The 17957-nt window shown below is 28.3% G+C and overlaps 1 pseudogene; it reads left to right on the top strand.

Annotated features, from left to right (window-relative positions):
• Window positions 1–15919: 15919 nt before the first annotated feature.
• The window catches only part of LOC103308430, a 9091-nt pseudogene continuing 7053 nt past the window's right edge, over window positions 15920–17957 (top strand).

Raw genomic sequence — 17957 nt, 5'->3', positions numbered from 1 at the left:
CGAGTAGGTACTGTCAATATATTCACCGTGTGCGATAATACACGGTACAGAATATAATATGGTATTTCATATATTATTCTGTGGTAATATAGATACTATTCAATGTGGATATATTATTTCCACCTTGATACTATTAATTCGTGGACAGTGGTGTCGAACTAATTTTTTTTAGGTGTGGCAATAAACATTTTCGATACATTATTGGCAGAAATACAAAAAAGAAGAGAAGTTTATGTTAATGTGGAAAAAAGATTTGGATTTTTATTTAAAGATAACTTAACCAGTAAATTAAATTATGACCAAAATTAAAGCATTAATATTGTTGTATGAAAATTAACTTGATATTGACGCCGAAAGCTTCGTAGATGAATTTATTTAATTTCAAGGTCTTATTTCATCTACTAACAATAGCACAACAATAACGCTAACCGATCAATTAAAGTTTATAAGAAATATGCAAATAGCACATACGTTTCCAAATGTAGAAACATGTATGCATATATTTTTAACAATGCCAATAACTAATTGTTCAAGTGAAAGATCATTTTCATTTCTGAAAAGAATAATAAATAGATTGAGGTCATCAATGAGTTAAGAAAAATTGGATGCCTTAGGAATACTTTCAATAGAAAACGATGTCACGGCAAGTATTGATTTTGATGAAGGTATTTTCCAAACAAAAGGCCAGAAAAAAAAATTTCCAATAATTTATTACAAATAATTGTATTTTATAATATTTTAATTTTATTTATTGACAAGTGCTTTAAAGAATAAAGTATCATTTTGATATTCATATTGTATTTGTGTATATTTATTCTTTATTTACATTATAGGCCCAATTTTAGATTCTGAGTGGAACGATGAATGTATTGATTTTACAATGATGTGTGTTTTTTTATTTTTTTATTTATTTTTTTATTTTTTTATTTTTTTTGTGTCTGTGTACACGATAAGTAGTCGAAATAATGCTACGATTTTCAACTTCAGTATCTTGTTCGATCAGAAAGTGAATATCGTTGGTGCATTGGGGAGGTCAAAATTTAAATTTCCCAGTAGTTTTCAAAAGCGCCGGGAAAAACAAAAGAAAAATTAAGGAAAAACGGGAATTTTTACGCAAAATCTGTTTTCGAGAAAATCGATTTTGGTTTTTGGTGTAACTTTAAAAAAAATGACCGTGGATGCATGAATTTTGACTGATGTTTACATTTCCATTTTCTATACACGATACATTTTCCAAATATTTTGACTTATTTTGAGCTGTTTACGGACATTTGCAGTTTCCAATTTTTTTATTTTTTTTTTCTATAAATATCAATTCAATTTTATTTGTTGGTTAAAAAAGCTTAAAAATGTAATAGAAGGCTCCTAGTATATCGTTTCAATGGTAGATGTAAAAAATTAAAAATCCATTGTCACAATTTTTTTTATAAGCTTATAAAGTTCAAATATTGACAAAATACGTATAAGTAAATGACGAAAATTTGCAAATTATTTTGTGTTAGAAATTCAAAAAAAATTTCTTTTTAAATCTAAGATTTTAAAATTTAATAACAAGATTTCTCATAAGTTTGTCTACCTTTATCAAAAATTAAAATTCTAGAAGAAAGTCAAATTAAATTTTTATGACTGTTTGAAATTCATATTTTTACAACATTTGATATTCACTCGATTTCTCATGTAACGATTTTCCTATAATTAAAAAACGAATGACTGTAGATACTTGAAAATTTCACTGAATGTTAACATTAAAATTTTCTTTATACGATAAAATTTTCAAAATAATTTGACACTTTTTGAGCTGTTTACAGACATTGTCAGTTTTTAATTTTTTTAGTTTTTTTTTTTATAAATATCAATAAAGTTTTATCTGTTGGGCCAAAAAGTGTAAAAATTTAATACAATGCTCCTGATATATTATTACAATAGCAGTTGAAAAATATTAAAAATACATAGGCACAATTTTTTTTTATAAGCATTTAAAAATCGAATTTTGACAAAATTTATCAAATTTAAAATTGAATAATTATTTTATTAGTTAAAATTTATAAAATGTTCAATTTTTATATCTAAGGATTAAAAATGTAAAACAAGATTCCACCTACGTAGTTAATTCTGTTACCAAAAAATCTAAAAAATACATAAGCACAATTTATTTTTATAGTCATTTTAAGCTCAAATTTGGAACGAAATCACATATTAAAAAACCTGGAATAACTATTTTAGTTATTTTGTTGTGATTGTAATGATTGTATAATATTATTTGTGGGTACTTGAAACTTCTAAAGTATACTATTATATATCTATGATAGTACCACGGTTTGTTGTTGATGTATAACGCGTTACCTGATGGATATTGTGATATGATTAATTTGGAATTAATTATTAATACCTATTATAAGTCAATTTTTTTTTAATACTATAGATAAGTATACCTACCTATAATAGGTATGTCTAATACCCAGACTGACAAACCGTCTCCGCTCAGAATCATTTTTCTTATACAGTGATATTATATCATATTGAATTCAAATTTAATACAATCCATTATACAGTGACCCACTTGAAAGCTACTGTACAGCAGAGTGACATCCACTTACCCACCTTTTTTACATTTTAGTCGAACGAGAATAACGATACTGAAGAAATGATTGATGTTGGCACAGAGAGTGTAATTTCAAAAATTAATAATAGTTCCATAATTTCTGAAAATTTGTCAATGACAACTAGAGAACCTAGTAATAAAACTAGTGGTGGACAAAAACGATCTTCTGATGAAACTCAAATTCCTTCAAGAAAAAAAAATAAAGATGATTCAATGGTAAGAAATTAGTAAAAAGTTAAAAGAATTTTTTTTTGTATTATACCTACTTAATGAGCTTAAAAATAATTATTTACTCTATAGGTAAATGAAGCTTACTCGATCATGAAAAAACTGTTCAACGAACGAAATGATAGAAATGAGTACCACATTTTTGGAGAGAAAGTGGGGTGTAAAGTTAGTAAGCTTTCGACTAATTATGCAAAAATCACCCTACATGTTTGTTCTTATAAATAACATTTTGTGGGAAGCTGAACTTGGCAAGTATGTTAATCCTATTAAAAATTCTAGTCCTCTTACTGTCAGTCCAGCTTTTAATAATATTATAGCTATGGGTAAGCTACATCTACATCTACTCAACATCAGAGTTTTAATATTCAGCCATCAACAGAAAATAACAATTTTTCTACATCCCAGCCTTCATTCTCATCTTTAGAACTTGCTCCTCCTAATTCTCAACAAATAGATTATACTTCAAATAATATGCCTCCACAGAGTTCAAAAGCAGTTGAAATGTATAGTAAAGACTATTATTGCTAAATTATTACTTTTATTTATTTATTTTTTCTATTGACATAGTGGTCATATGTTTAAATATTATTTTTTACAGAGTACCTGTAAAATACCTGATATTATTTTATTCTGTACTATCTAATATGTATATAAATAAATACATTTTAAGTAATTTTACTTAATCTTTTATTATTATTAATAAAGTAATTTGTTTTAATTGTTACAATACAAAGTGTATTTTCAAAATATAAGGTTATACAAATTTAGTTATTCTTCTTAGTTGTGTAACAATTATGATGTTACATTAAAAACTGGTGTTAGTATTTAATTTTGTTTATTATTTATTGTTATTACTTACCTTTACATGTTCTAAAGGAATATGTACTTCTGGTATTGTTTTTGAAATGGTTTGTTTTGAAATTTTAAATAAATATGATAGTGAAAATAATTTTTGTAATGTATTTTATGTTTCAGATTGAAAAAGATAACTAGATAAGTTATAATACGAATAAAAATAATATGAAATATTATATTTGTATAATCTTAATATTATATTTGTCAATGGGAAACGCTATCAAATGGTTTTTTTAATTTTCCGAAAGCTTTGGTTTTTTATTTCTAAAATGTATTATTTTAATATTCTCTAATTTTTCCACGTTACCGAGGCTCTGGGAAAAAAAAGGTTTTTTTCCGAATTTTGATACCTACCTTTTTAGAGCTATAAGTTATGAGACTTGGTTATTATAATATTATTAATATTGTGTTAATAGTATGGTTATTGTCGATCGTAAGTATCAATATTGCATACACCAAACGCCGTGTTACATTCAACATAATTATTGAGTGATAAATATGCTAAATCTAAAATGTATTATTTTTCAATATTTTTTGTATAAAACGTCTGTCTGTAGTTTCAACAACATTAACGATTATGGTATTATAATATTGGCTTGAGTTAAGATTGTTAAAATATTATTTTGATAACCTATTTTGTTAAATTAACTGAAATAGGTATTATGCGTTCAATGTATGAATTATAACTGAAGAACGATTTAAAAACTTGTTAAGCCCGATGGCAATGCAAAAAAAATATAAAAAGCTGTGTGTCGATATGATGTTATGGGTTTTTTTCAGTTCGTTTATTTAGAGTTTCTTGTCCTTGTATATTTTCAAAAAATTTTGGTAAAAAATGTGTTAAACTCTGTGTATATTCCCTTGCATATAACATCCCAAGTCATTACTACTTGTTACGTATTATTATTGATTTCATTAATCGTGAATTTGATCTCCATCCTACTATTCAGTATATTTGATGTTAACAAATGAAAACCTCTAACAGTAAAGGTCTTAGTGTATTAGTGTCTTAGTGTATTGTTTTTACGTGCTACACAGTATAATGTATTCCGTTTCGTCGTTCTGTTTATACACTTGATCTGTGGCGGATTCAAAGTGTTGGATGTCACAGCGTTCCTCGAGGACGACGTGTAGTACAGCACCACTACCAAATGCGTCTTTTTCGTTTTAGAAACGATATCGTGGGTGACATATTTTTCAAAGGATGTCGTTCCCGGTGTACACGGGTGACATCCAACCAGAAACGCTCGAAAATGAAGTCCAAAATGAACCTGTGGTAAAAGACGAGCTTGTTCGTGTGAAATCCGGGGAATGTTATAGGTAGGTACTCGGCAGGTACCTAATTATACATTTTCGAATTTTAGACATTTTTTTTAAAAAGCGAATTTATTTCTTATACTAAGTTTTTGCGCAAGCATTTTAAAATTATTTTATGATGTATCACACACACATCAATTTTTGATACCTGCACGTGCACAGTTCAAAGTGGACCTCAAACCTATTCGAATATCTATCTACAATTTTTGGATAAAATTAATATCTACACTATATACCAAAAAATATAAAGTTTGTTTTTTTAACAATTTTGTTCTTTAAACTTTTCACTGTACTTTATTTTAATATCTATAGCATGGCTTGCAACCAAAATTAAAAATACTGGTATTTTAACCGGAACCTTACCGAAACCCTTTTTTTGATTTCTTTAGGAACCTAAACCGGAACCGGAATCAATAATTGTCGGAAGATAATTTTTCGGTTTTTTTTCGGTTCTAGTTTTATTTAATTATTTAATATATTTATGTAGGTAATACATAAAAAATAATAATAGTTGATTCATGAAACGAATGTCTATGTTGAAAACGCGCCAACAACCAGAATGATGAATCCGTCAACGGCTACTATCTGCAGGTTCAAACGTTTAGGCTGAAAATCAACCATGGCAGGCAGCTAGTTACTAGAAAACGCAGAAATATGGTCAAGTCTGGTAGAATAGTCGTCTTAGGACTTAGACGCATCGACCAAAGCCTTGCGAGCGGTGGCCTTGCTGTCAGTCACTTTTCCGTGGCCGAGATTGTTGCTCTGAAAATGAGTCCTGTCCCACGTTGATCATATTGTCACGGCCAATCGAATTCGACGCCGTTGAAGAGTTGTCTGTCAGACTGATCGATAAACCGGAGGATGTAGGCGTGTCAGCCGATGACGACGGTGTAGAGTTTAAAACAATAATTATTATTTTTCATACTTTGTACACAATTCTATGAAACGGGTATCAGCTAATGAGACCATCATCATTCGGTGGTGGCCGGCAGATAGTAGCTAGGGATAGATGTTTTTGTGTTCATAATAAGATTGTAGACTGTGATTGTTCATGAATCATAAATTTCTTTAGATACTAATCGTTATAGTCCAGTTGATATCCAATTATTACCTGGAAATTATTCTGAAGTTAATGAAACTTTTACAGGTTGTCTAGAGGTACTCTAAGATGTCTATTCTAAGTTTTTGATCTCGAGGACTATGTGCTAACTTAGGGGGTGGGGTTCAAAAACCCCAAAACTTTCAGACGACTTTTTTCAGTTTTTCGCTTATATCTCGTAAACTAATCATATTTTGTGTTATATAGGTTGAAACGAAATTGTAGACTACTAAATTTTCTAAAATTTTGTTGGTAAAACTTTTTTCTAGACCAAATAGATTAACTGAGATACAGCCGATCAAAGTTAAAAAAGTTTCTCAAAATTTGGTTCCGTAACTATTTAATGCCATAATTTTCATGTAAATCATGTCAATCACTCATAAACATTAACATCTAGGAACACCTATGACCCTCCCTCCCCCACCTCTTTACCAAAACCAAACGTGAAGATGCAATGTGTTCCTAATAAAATTATGTTTTTATTTACATACATTTTATACTTTTATAACGTTAATTCTTGATTATTAAACTTTGTTAAAAATAAAATTAAAATTTCACTATTTTTATTGCATTTAAATCCTAGCATAATATTATTAAACGTTAGTATGGTACGTCCATATGATATAAGGATGTCCCGCTTAATTTTATAATATAATAATGGTCAAACACGGCACGTTGGATAGGCAATATATGTACATCAGGTACTATGTCGAAGAGCAATACTTCGATGCCTTACAACGTTCAATACTTGGATGTGCCATACTTCGTATTTGTTTCATAAATAACTCGTAAATTAATTAGTATAAATAATTAATGATAATATGTGAAATAATGTCACGACAGATTGATTGACCCACCGTTTTTATCCGAAGTTCCTTTCTACATCACGCTTGGGAATAAGTTGGGGAAACACCGCATAGGTAGGCATACTATACCGACGTGGATTTAGGGTAAAAACAGATTTTATCGATTCTATATTATAATAAAATGTAGTAACTAGTAGGTACTTAGGTGGTAGGTTTAGTACCTACCTACTTATTTGAATTACGACTAACCTGCAATACCAACCATATTCGACTTAATTTCATCGAAATAACATATTTTCTTCCAAGTCAGAAAAATATTGTACTCTTTAATAGTTTTAGATTCTGAGTGAAACGATTAATGTGTTGATTTTACAATGATGTGTGTTTTTTTTTTAAATTTTTAAAATTTTTTTATTTTTGTGTCTGTCATCTCCTTTTAGGACAGTAAAAATGCTTAGATTTTCTTCAACAGTATCTTTTCTGTTAGGAAAGTGAATCTAGTTGGTACTTTGGGGGGTCAAAATTAAAAAAGTCCCAGTAGTTTTTAAAAGCGCCGTGAAAAACAAAAGAAAAATTAAGGAAAACCGGAATTTTTACGCAAAATCTGTTTTCTGTTTTCAAAAACTCTTAAACACATGACCTACAGTACATGAAATTTTGACTGAATGTTTATATTAGCATTTTCTATGCACCATAACATTTTCCAAATATATTGTTTCTAAGGCAAATGAAAAACATTAAAAATCTATAGTCACAATTTTTTTTTATAAGCATTTAAAGTTTAAATATTGACAAAATACGTACAAATGACAAAAATTTGATAATTATTTTGAGTTAGAAATTCATAAAAAATTTTCTTTTTAGATCTAAGATTTGAAAATGTAAAACAAGATCATTTATAAGTTTTTCTATCTTTATCACAAAAAAAAATGTCTACAAGAAAGTCAAATAAAATTTTATGAGCGTTTGAAATTCATATTTTTACAACATCTGATATTCACTAGATTTCTCATGTAACGATTTTCTTATTTTGTTGAAATTAAAATACGAATGACTGTAGATACTTGACAATTTCACAGAATGTACTTTACATACTGACTATGGAAATCATTTAAGAGGGCGCGCTAGTAGACGAAATATGACATAAAAACATGGATTCATAATTATACCTCTATAATCTACCGTGATGGAGACAATCAGAACTTCGATAAGCGGAATGTTTAAATTTTTGATACTTGTTTCATTTTATTTTATTTTTATATTTATACTTGAAAATTTCAGAAAAATCCCTTAGGTATATTTTTTAATTTTAAATTTTATATTTGTATGCTGGCCCTCATAAAAGAAAAAGTTAGTTCCTTTTCTTTAAATTATTAAAACGCTTTTCAATGTAAGATTTTAAAAACAAAAATTTGATTTTTTAAATTATAAAACTCAAATAAATAAATGTTTATGAAAACAAACAATTGCAAAAAATTTTTGTTTTTGTAAACGGAAATTTTTTTTTAAATACCTAACATACTGACTATGAAAATCATTTAAGAGGGCGCACTAGTAGACAAAATATGACATAAAAACATGGATTCGTAATTCAAGTAATACGGCTTATTGAAGTGGTTTACAGTAAAAATATCTATTATAATAATTGTAGAGAAGAACTTTTTAAACAATCGTAAGAATTTTTTAAATATATAGATATTTTTTTAATAGATAGTTTTGCTGTAAGCCACTTCAAAAGCCGTATATATTGAATTATCGAACTATTTAGGTATATTAAAAAATACTAATTATTACGATATCGAAATAATTAATAAGTAGGTAAGAAAAAAATCAAAATTAAATCAAATTTTATTTCATTTAGTGTACCTACATTATAGTATACGTATATTGTATACAAATATGAAACAATTATTACAAATTGAATGTCATAATATAATAATTATACTATAATCATAAGCGTGCGCAGACCTCCGAGTCAGGTATGGCTAAATTCAACATGTTACAGCTTATTGAAGAGTTTTACTGTATAATTACCTATTACAAAAAATTGTAGAGCATAATTTTCACAACAATCGTGAGTAACCCGTTTTTTGATATCGTATTCGATAGTAAATTAACAATTTTTTTTTTTACTTTTTATCGATTAATTACTTAACCAATCAAAATATTAAATATCAGGCTTTATAGTGTAGACCGACTGCAAAGATCTGCAGTGCCAAACGCATCAAGCGTAGGCCGATCCTTGCGGCTTTCGGATCCTTGTCCGATCCTTGTCGACTTTTGAAAATCGACAGGAGCTTGTGCTGTTGGGGCGGTGCACAGTCATCAGATTAGATTTGGTTGATGAAAAACTGTTCACATTTGTCGTTTATCGTTACACTGACAAGTGATATAATTTTAAAGATATTGTGTTAGTTATTACCTGCCCTGTTACCTATTGCCTATATTTATTTTTTTATACAAATTAATTTTGTTCCATGTATATAATAATTTGTTATCATAACTGATAACTCTGTATATTATCTGTGTTTAACCTGTACATAATATTTATCAATATACCTATGTCGGTCGGCTTGTATAATTATTACATTGTTCCCCCCTTTATCTGTAAGCCCCAAATACATAATAACTATCACTGTACAGTGTACACTCGTTTTGGGCATAATATACAGTTTATATGTTACATTATTGTAAGTTATGTATATAACATATTTTTCTGTTAATTCTCAAACTACAGGGGAAACCCGGCTAGATCCAGCAACCTTTGTAAACCATGATTATGAGACCAACACTGATATTTCATCTTTAGGGGCCAACGTAGTAAAAAATCAGACCAGGAGAAGAAATAACGGTTAACTATGGTCAACATTATTTTGGACCTAACAATGAACAATGCATGCGTGCAAATCGTGCGTAATAAAACATACATGTGATATATGTGATGCTACATTTTCCATGACTCATATTAAAACAAAGCACATCAAACGAATTCATTCTGAAAAAATAACAGAATTGACTGTCCAAAATGTTCAAAAACGTACACACTTTGTCCAACCCGTAGATTTGTTCGAAATGCAGTCAAGGGTTTTTAACGCCATGTTTGCAACATAGGTATGCATAAATTATCATATAATTAACGCAGAGACTAAATGCACGGGTACACTTTATCACCAATTTACTCTGTAAACTTTCCATATCACATTGCGGTGCCCGTCCAAGTATGTTATACACGAACAAAACAAAATAATTTTATATTATTATGACAAAAATAATACACTTCATTTTTTATTTTAGATTCTGAAGAAAATAAAAAAATCAGACAGTAAGAAAAAAAAAATGGTTTACTAATGCCAACCTATTATTTTGGACCTACAAACGAACAATGTATGTTCAAATCGTTCCATCAGATGGGCCATTCCTTAGAGACTGGACAAGGGGAAATGTTTTTGAAACGGTACCATTGAAAATATAATTGACGATCGCTAAAGTAAGTACAGGAGCAGAGACTTTCAAAGCCCAAAATGGAGCGATTGAGTTATTGAAATATTAAAAAAAAAAATAGAAGTAACAATCTAGATTAAATTAAATCTATTGTAACGTCACGGATTTTTTACCCTCACATGAATAACTTTATAAAATTATACCCAAATCCACCTCAAATTGTATTAATAATATCACATACAGTAGTAAGTAAATGTATTAATGCAAGCAATCATAACAAATATTTTATTTTATTTTTAATTAACTTACGCCCAATCGGACAATTTGACAAATGTATGAAATAGTAAGTCATATTGTCTCTATTCATACTACGGCAGCGCTATTATTCATGTATCAACCGTCCAAACATAAATTTAAGATAAGCTTACAAAATTATAAATCAAGTCACAGTCTCTCTTTCGTAGTAAATAATATTTTTTATTTCATTAATTTTCAGTGTTTTGTAATAATTAGATTGTGATAATAGCAGATATAATAATTTGCGCTAACACAATCATAATTTTCTAAAATATTACGATGATACACTTACTATTTTTGGATTAATCGTGATTTTTCTTATATTACATTGGTGCACACCGCATGGGCCACGGCCCTTCGACCCAGTGAAGCGACCGGGCATGTGTCTTTTAGAAAATTGATTAATTCCTCAATCATATATTTCCCAATTCATGTAAAGTATTGTGCACTTCGTAATATTGTTTTATCAAAGAATATGATAATATGTATACTGTTACCTTAAATATTCGTTTAATGTCTTTTTTATTATATGGCCCGATATTGGTGGACGCCGCTTGCAGCGCGGCCCCTCGACCTAGTGAGGCGACCGTCCACGTCTCTTTTAGATAATTTATTAAATACTCAATCAAGTCTTCCGATTCACTAAAGATTTATATTTTGTAGACGAGATAATTGGAAGAAAAAATAGCACATTTTAGAGAGACTGTGTGAAGTGACAAAATATTACGCATACATCTAACATACATGTAGTAAATTGGAACCAAAATGAATTTATCAAAGAAAAAAACTGTTTACAGTAAATAAATTATCCACTTTACAATATTATCATGCGTTTAATAATTTTATATTGAAATAATTTTTAATTTAGATTTACTAGTTGTGTAAGATGGGTAGAAAATAAATATTTCCGGGAGAATCCACGTAATACAATTATATATTCCAAGGAATAGATAGAACATATTTTATGCATTGATAACGGTTAGGTTACTTTCACCGATTTTTAACGTCGAATATTTACGTTTTATACACTCCAGAACCCTCACCAAATAATCTTAAATATTACTTCCCTCCTTCATGACTGCGATTTAAATGATTTTTAGTGATATAGTTTATATAAACACATAGGTATCGAACCCGAATCGACAACGTTCGCTATAACGTTCACTATATTTACAAATAACTACAAATGTAATCCTATCACGATTCCAACACACAGTACAGAATTGTTTTAATTGAATGTATGTCATATCACCGGGAACATTGTTAATTATATAAACATATATACTTTGTATCATTACACTGTCGAAAAGTATGTTTGGTTTAAGTATTTACATATAAATGTTGATATTTTTAAATGCACACATATTTGAGCTATATACGTGTGACGAAATATGTTTCAAATCCCTACGATTTATGTTTTTTGAATTAAGTACAACAAAATAACTAAAATCGTTAGAGGAAATAATGGAAATATGGTTATTTAATCTAAAATAAATAAATACCTGTATACAGTTTTAAGGAAATTATGTTCCCTTTTTGTATCCTGGATAAAAGCAAAAAAAAACCACTACAGGGTTAAATTGAAGGGCCAATGGAACATTAAAAAACAAACTCATTAATAGTTATAATTTGGTACCTAGGTGTGTGTTATATACTTATATTATGACAACCAATTCATCTTGTATAATTACAGTACGTAAATATTATATTTCTGATAATTTATAGTTGGATATGATAATATTATTATGTGTTTTTTTGCAGATTAAAAACGGTTTTTATCAAAAGAAGCAATCAGCGCCCCGTCATATAAACATAAAAAATGTAATACTGTGTACAATATTATTATCTTAGTTAAGCTTCATTGCGCAAGGATATAGAAGAACAAACTATGGGGGTATGTACAAAATTTTAGAAAACCTGCTCATGTAAACAATTCATTTAGGTCCGTGTTATGGTTTATTTTTAATATTGTATTTATTTAAAAATTAATAATAAAACATAGTTTTAAAATAAAAAAAAATATATATAATATATACACTGATGTATATCTACAGATGTAGGTATATACACATACATAAACGGTTTAGCAATAACTAAGTCAAAAGATAATCATACACATCTATAATACGTATATAGAGGCATGGTGAACTATGTATTTTTAAAATATTGAATTTGATAAGTATAGTTTACCAAACACTAGTCATTTGTAATGTTATACATTATTAATACATAATGGTGAACTATGTATTTTTAAAATATTGAATTTGATAAGTATAGTTTACCAAACACTAGTCATTTGTAATGTTATACATTATTAATACATGATATAACATAGTTTCATATAACACCAGTGTCATTTGCTGCAGCCCATTTTTCCAGTTTGCAAAAAATAGGTATTAACTTGCATTATAAGAGAATTCATAGATACATAGTATATAAAATGTACAGTAGGTATACATTTATAGATATAATATGTATTTATACATAAACATCATACATAATATAAATAATAGGTATACTGCTATTTTATTGTAGTATACATAGCTAGAAGATATTATAAATAGTTACCTACGTCACGTTACATACATGTAGAGACATAGTAAACTAGACATTTATCATAGGATAGCCCACTATTTTACACACCTTGCAGTCTCAATACCCTGATAAACCTACTCAATGTAATATTATCTGTAACTAACAGTCAAAGTTACCACTAAATGATTATAGTCCTCTCCATTAAGGGACTCAGAGACAGGTTATATATTAAACCATTCGCCATACCATATATTGTATATATACATATATATACATTTATACATACATCATATTAAATCATTGAACTTGGAATTTTTCATAGAATGTATAGCTTACTATTCCACCAACCATGTAGTTAAGAGCCAAGTATTAAATTTTCAATCTTTTTTACCCAATAAATACAATTTTATTGACATTAATAGAAAAAAAACTACATTTTTGCATACAAAATAATTATTAACATATTATTATTATCAACACACAATATCACACAAATGAAATTTATATTTTTATTTACATTCAACATAAAGTATTATAAAATCTATAACTCTCTATCAATAGCAAACGAGTAAAATACAAAGTTCCCAGGCATACATAATAATAAAATTCAGGAGCATTGTATTATATTTTAATGATAAATTTATTGATTTTACAATGATGTATGTTTTTTATTTTTGTTTCTGTCATCACCTTTTAGTTCCGTAAAAGTGCTTAGATGTTCTTCAACAGTACCTTCTGATAGGAAAGTGAACCTAGTTGAATATAGTTGATACTTTGGGATGTAAACATACATAATATGGGTAGGTAGATATAATATTATCATATACCAAATAGGTAGGTACGTAAAAAATATTAAATTTGTTCCTGGACTTAAAAAAAAATATTTATACCATTATACCTATCATCATTGAGTACTTACATACCTATATTGTACCTACAACAATATATTATACTCAATGTTATCATTAATATTATGAAGCAATAAGTACGAACCATAAACAAAAAATATCAATTGGAAACTTATTGCAATAACAGTATTTCACCTAATGTTAGAATAATCCAGGGGTTGGCGTTCTAGAACGCATAGAATGGATAAAAGATACCTATCTTGGTTCTGTAACGTAATAACATTTATAGTATTGGGTCGTAGAATCGTAGATCCTTATTGGTTAAATACCTAACAAATAACTTTTAAATATTCACTGCAAATAACGCGAACCATTTATTTTAAAATCATATTTAATTGCAACAAAAGAGTTATAAAATTCATATGTGGTAATGTTTTGGTAAGGGGTGCCAATAGGTATATACGTATAGGTACCGGTACCTACGTAGTTTTTTGAGAATTTTTAAAACTAGATATTCAGTTTTATCGATCAGCTGTCTAAGATATTTTTCCATATCGATAAATCATATACGCATTGACAAATTAAAGTTATATCTATTGAATCGTTTGGTATAAATCTGAAATTTTAATAAAAATTTTTTTTACGTAATATATAAAAGTCAGATTTAAATAATTTAATCCAAAAACTACGAGATTTAACTGCAATGCATCCAAGGATTATTTTTACCTCAATGTGTTGAAGAGTTTCAGACAAAACTCTGTGGGGCTGGACACGAATTAGTACGTCACTTGTAAAAAAAATGGAAACTGTAAACGTCCGTAAACAGTTCAAAACAAATCAAAATATTTTGAAAATTTTATAATGTATAGAAAATGGAAATGAAAACAACCAGAAAAATGTCATGCACCTACGGTCATTTGTTTATGAGTTGTACCAAAAACCAAAATCAATTTTGTCGAAAACAGATTTTGCGTAAAAATTCCCGTTTTTCCTTAATTTTTCTTTTGTTTTTCACGGTGCTTTTGATAATTACTGGGAAATTTTACTTCCCCCCAATGTACCAACACGATTCACTTTCCTGTCAGAAAAGATACTTTTGAAGAAAATCTAAGTATTTTTACTGTCAAAAAGGTGATGACAGACACAAAAAAAAATTAAAAACAAAATAATAAAAAACACACATTATTGTAAAATCAATAAATTCATCGTTCCACTTAGAATCCAAAAATGTCTATAAGTAAGTCACATTATATTTTTATGAAGCGTTTGAAGAAATTTTTACAATATTATATATTCCCTCGATTTCTCATCCTAGCAATTTTCTTATTTTGTTGTATGTTATTCAAAAACGAATAACCATAAACACTTGAAATTTATATCAGATGGTTATTAATTATTTTATTGATTCCGATACTTGATAAGATTTTTATAATATTTTGATTTGTTTTAAGCTGTTTACGGATAATTTAAAATTAAATTTTTTTTAGTTTGTTTTTCTATAAATGTCAATACAATTATGTATACGAAACACGATTCTGGGCAAAGATAGACTGTCTGATTCGGAATCAGGACTTACCTACATATCATTCAAATAGTTAAATTAATAATCAAACAAATTATTGATATTATCTTGAAATGAAAGTTATTCATAAGTGCTACAAATATGAAATACAATTAGGTATGGTAATATTTAATTCATCATTTAAAATTACATAGTACCTATATAGATGAATAGGATGAGTAAGAAATTAGTAAAATATCAACTAAAAGTTATAAGAATTTTTTTTTTGTATTATACCTACTTAATGAGCTTAAAAATAATTATTTACTCTATAGGTAAATGAAGCTTACTCGATCATGAAAAAACTGTTCAACGAACGAAATGATAGAAATGTGTACCACATTTTTGGAGAGAAAGTGGGGTGTAAAGTTAGTAAGCTTTCGACTAATTATGCAAAAATCACTCTACATGTTTGTTCTTATAAATAACATTTTGTGGGAAGCTGAACTTGGCAAGTATGTTAATCCTATTACAAATTCTAGTCCTCTTACTGTCAGTCCAGCTTTTAATAATATTATAGCTATGGGTTAGCTACATCTACATCTACTCAACATCAGAGTTTTAATATTCAGCCATCAACAGAAAATAACAATTTTTCTACATCATGGCCTTCATTCTCATCTTTAGAACTTGCTCCTCCTGATTCTCAGCAAATAGATTATACTTCAAATAATATGCCTCCACAGAGTTCAAAAGCAGGTGAAATGTATATTAAAGACTATTATTGCTAAATTATTACTTTTATTTATTTATTTTTTCTATTGACATAGTGGTCATATGTTTAAATAATATTTTTTACAGAGTACCTGTAAAATACCTGATATTATTTTATTCTGTACTATCTAATATGTATATAAATTATTAAAATTTTAAGTAATTTTACTTAATCTTTTATTATTATTAATAAAGTAATTTGTTTTAATTGTTAATAAAGGTGTATTTTCAAAGTATAAGGTTATAAAAATTTAGTTATTCCTCTTAGTTGTGTAACAATTATGATGTTACATTAAAAACTGGTGTTAGTATTTAATTTTGTTTATTATTTATTGTTATTACTTACCTTTACATGTTCTAAAGGAATATGTACTTCTGGTATTGTTTTTGAAATGGTTTGTTTTGAAATTTTAAATAAATATGATAGTGAAAATAATTTTTGTAATGTATTTTATGTTTCAGATTGAAGAAGATAACCAGATAAGTTATAATACGAATAAAAAAAATATGAAATATTATATTTGTATAATCTTAATATTATATTTGTCAATGAGAAACGCTTTTAATTTTCCGAAAGCTTTGGTTTTTTATTTCGAAAGTTGATGCGTACCTGTGGAGTGCCGCGTGGGTGATGACGGTGGTGGTGAGGTAACCAACGGTTAGGATTAACCACAAAAAAAAAAGAACAAAACGCAATTTGGTGGTTTTAATGAAGGGTCGGTGTTTTATTCAACTAAAAGAATGACACCGACACGGTGAATAGTGAGACACGAAAAAAAACAAAAAAGATACAATGGATTTTCCGTATTATATATTGTACAGCTAAACTTCGCGGGGACGTCGGTCGTGTCCGTACGTGTATACCCGGCGAGGTCTAGAAAACAAGTTACTCGTTTTATCTGGTTCGCCGAACGGCCGGCCGACGGTTCCTCGCGCGGGTGTCGCGCGCTGGCGTCGTCCGTCGTCGATTGGCGGTTTTGTTTGAGAACCACGGCGCGGCTTCCGCGCAAAGGCTGTTTGAATTCAAACAGCTATTGCGCGGGACCGCGTCAAAATGTATTATTTTAATATTCTCTAATTTTTCCACGTTACCGAGGCTCTGGGGAAAAAAAAGGTTTTTTTCCGAATTTTGATACCTACCTTTTTAGAGCTATAAGTTATGAGACTTGGTTATTATAATATTATTAATATTGTGTTAATAGTATGGTTATTGTCGATCGTAAGTATCAATATTGCATACACCAAACGCCGTGTTACATTCAACATAATAATTGAGTGATTAGTAATTTATTTTGATAATAAAGTTGTTTAGATTTTCTAATTAAATCATTTAATAAGTTTCTATACATATTATAAAAAAGTTTAAAACGTATATCAAAGGGTCTTGATTTTAATTTGGCAAATAGTTTTTCCCTATTTCGGATTGAAGTTATTATTCCGGTAGTATTCCACTCTTTTAGTTTAATAATTTTTTTAGTTTGTAGTTATTTACAGAGAATGTAGAGTGATAAATGAATTCTGTTATTTTATTATTAAAAATATCAACCATATTGTCTACATTTTCGTTATCTAAAGAGGAATACCAATTTTCTGTGCTGATTAATAAGTTTAAGTGACTAAAATTTACCTTATTTATATTTAAATTCTGGCAAGT

Source organism: Acyrthosiphon pisum, chromosome X (genome assembly GCF_005508785.2).
Source record: "Acyrthosiphon pisum isolate AL4f chromosome X, pea_aphid_22Mar2018_4r6ur, whole genome shotgun sequence".
In the NCBI taxonomy this organism is placed as follows: domain Eukaryota; kingdom Metazoa; phylum Arthropoda; class Insecta; order Hemiptera; family Aphididae; genus Acyrthosiphon; species Acyrthosiphon pisum.
The sequence above is the reverse complement of the archived record's forward strand: the minus strand, read 5'-3'. Positions and strand labels throughout refer to the sequence as shown.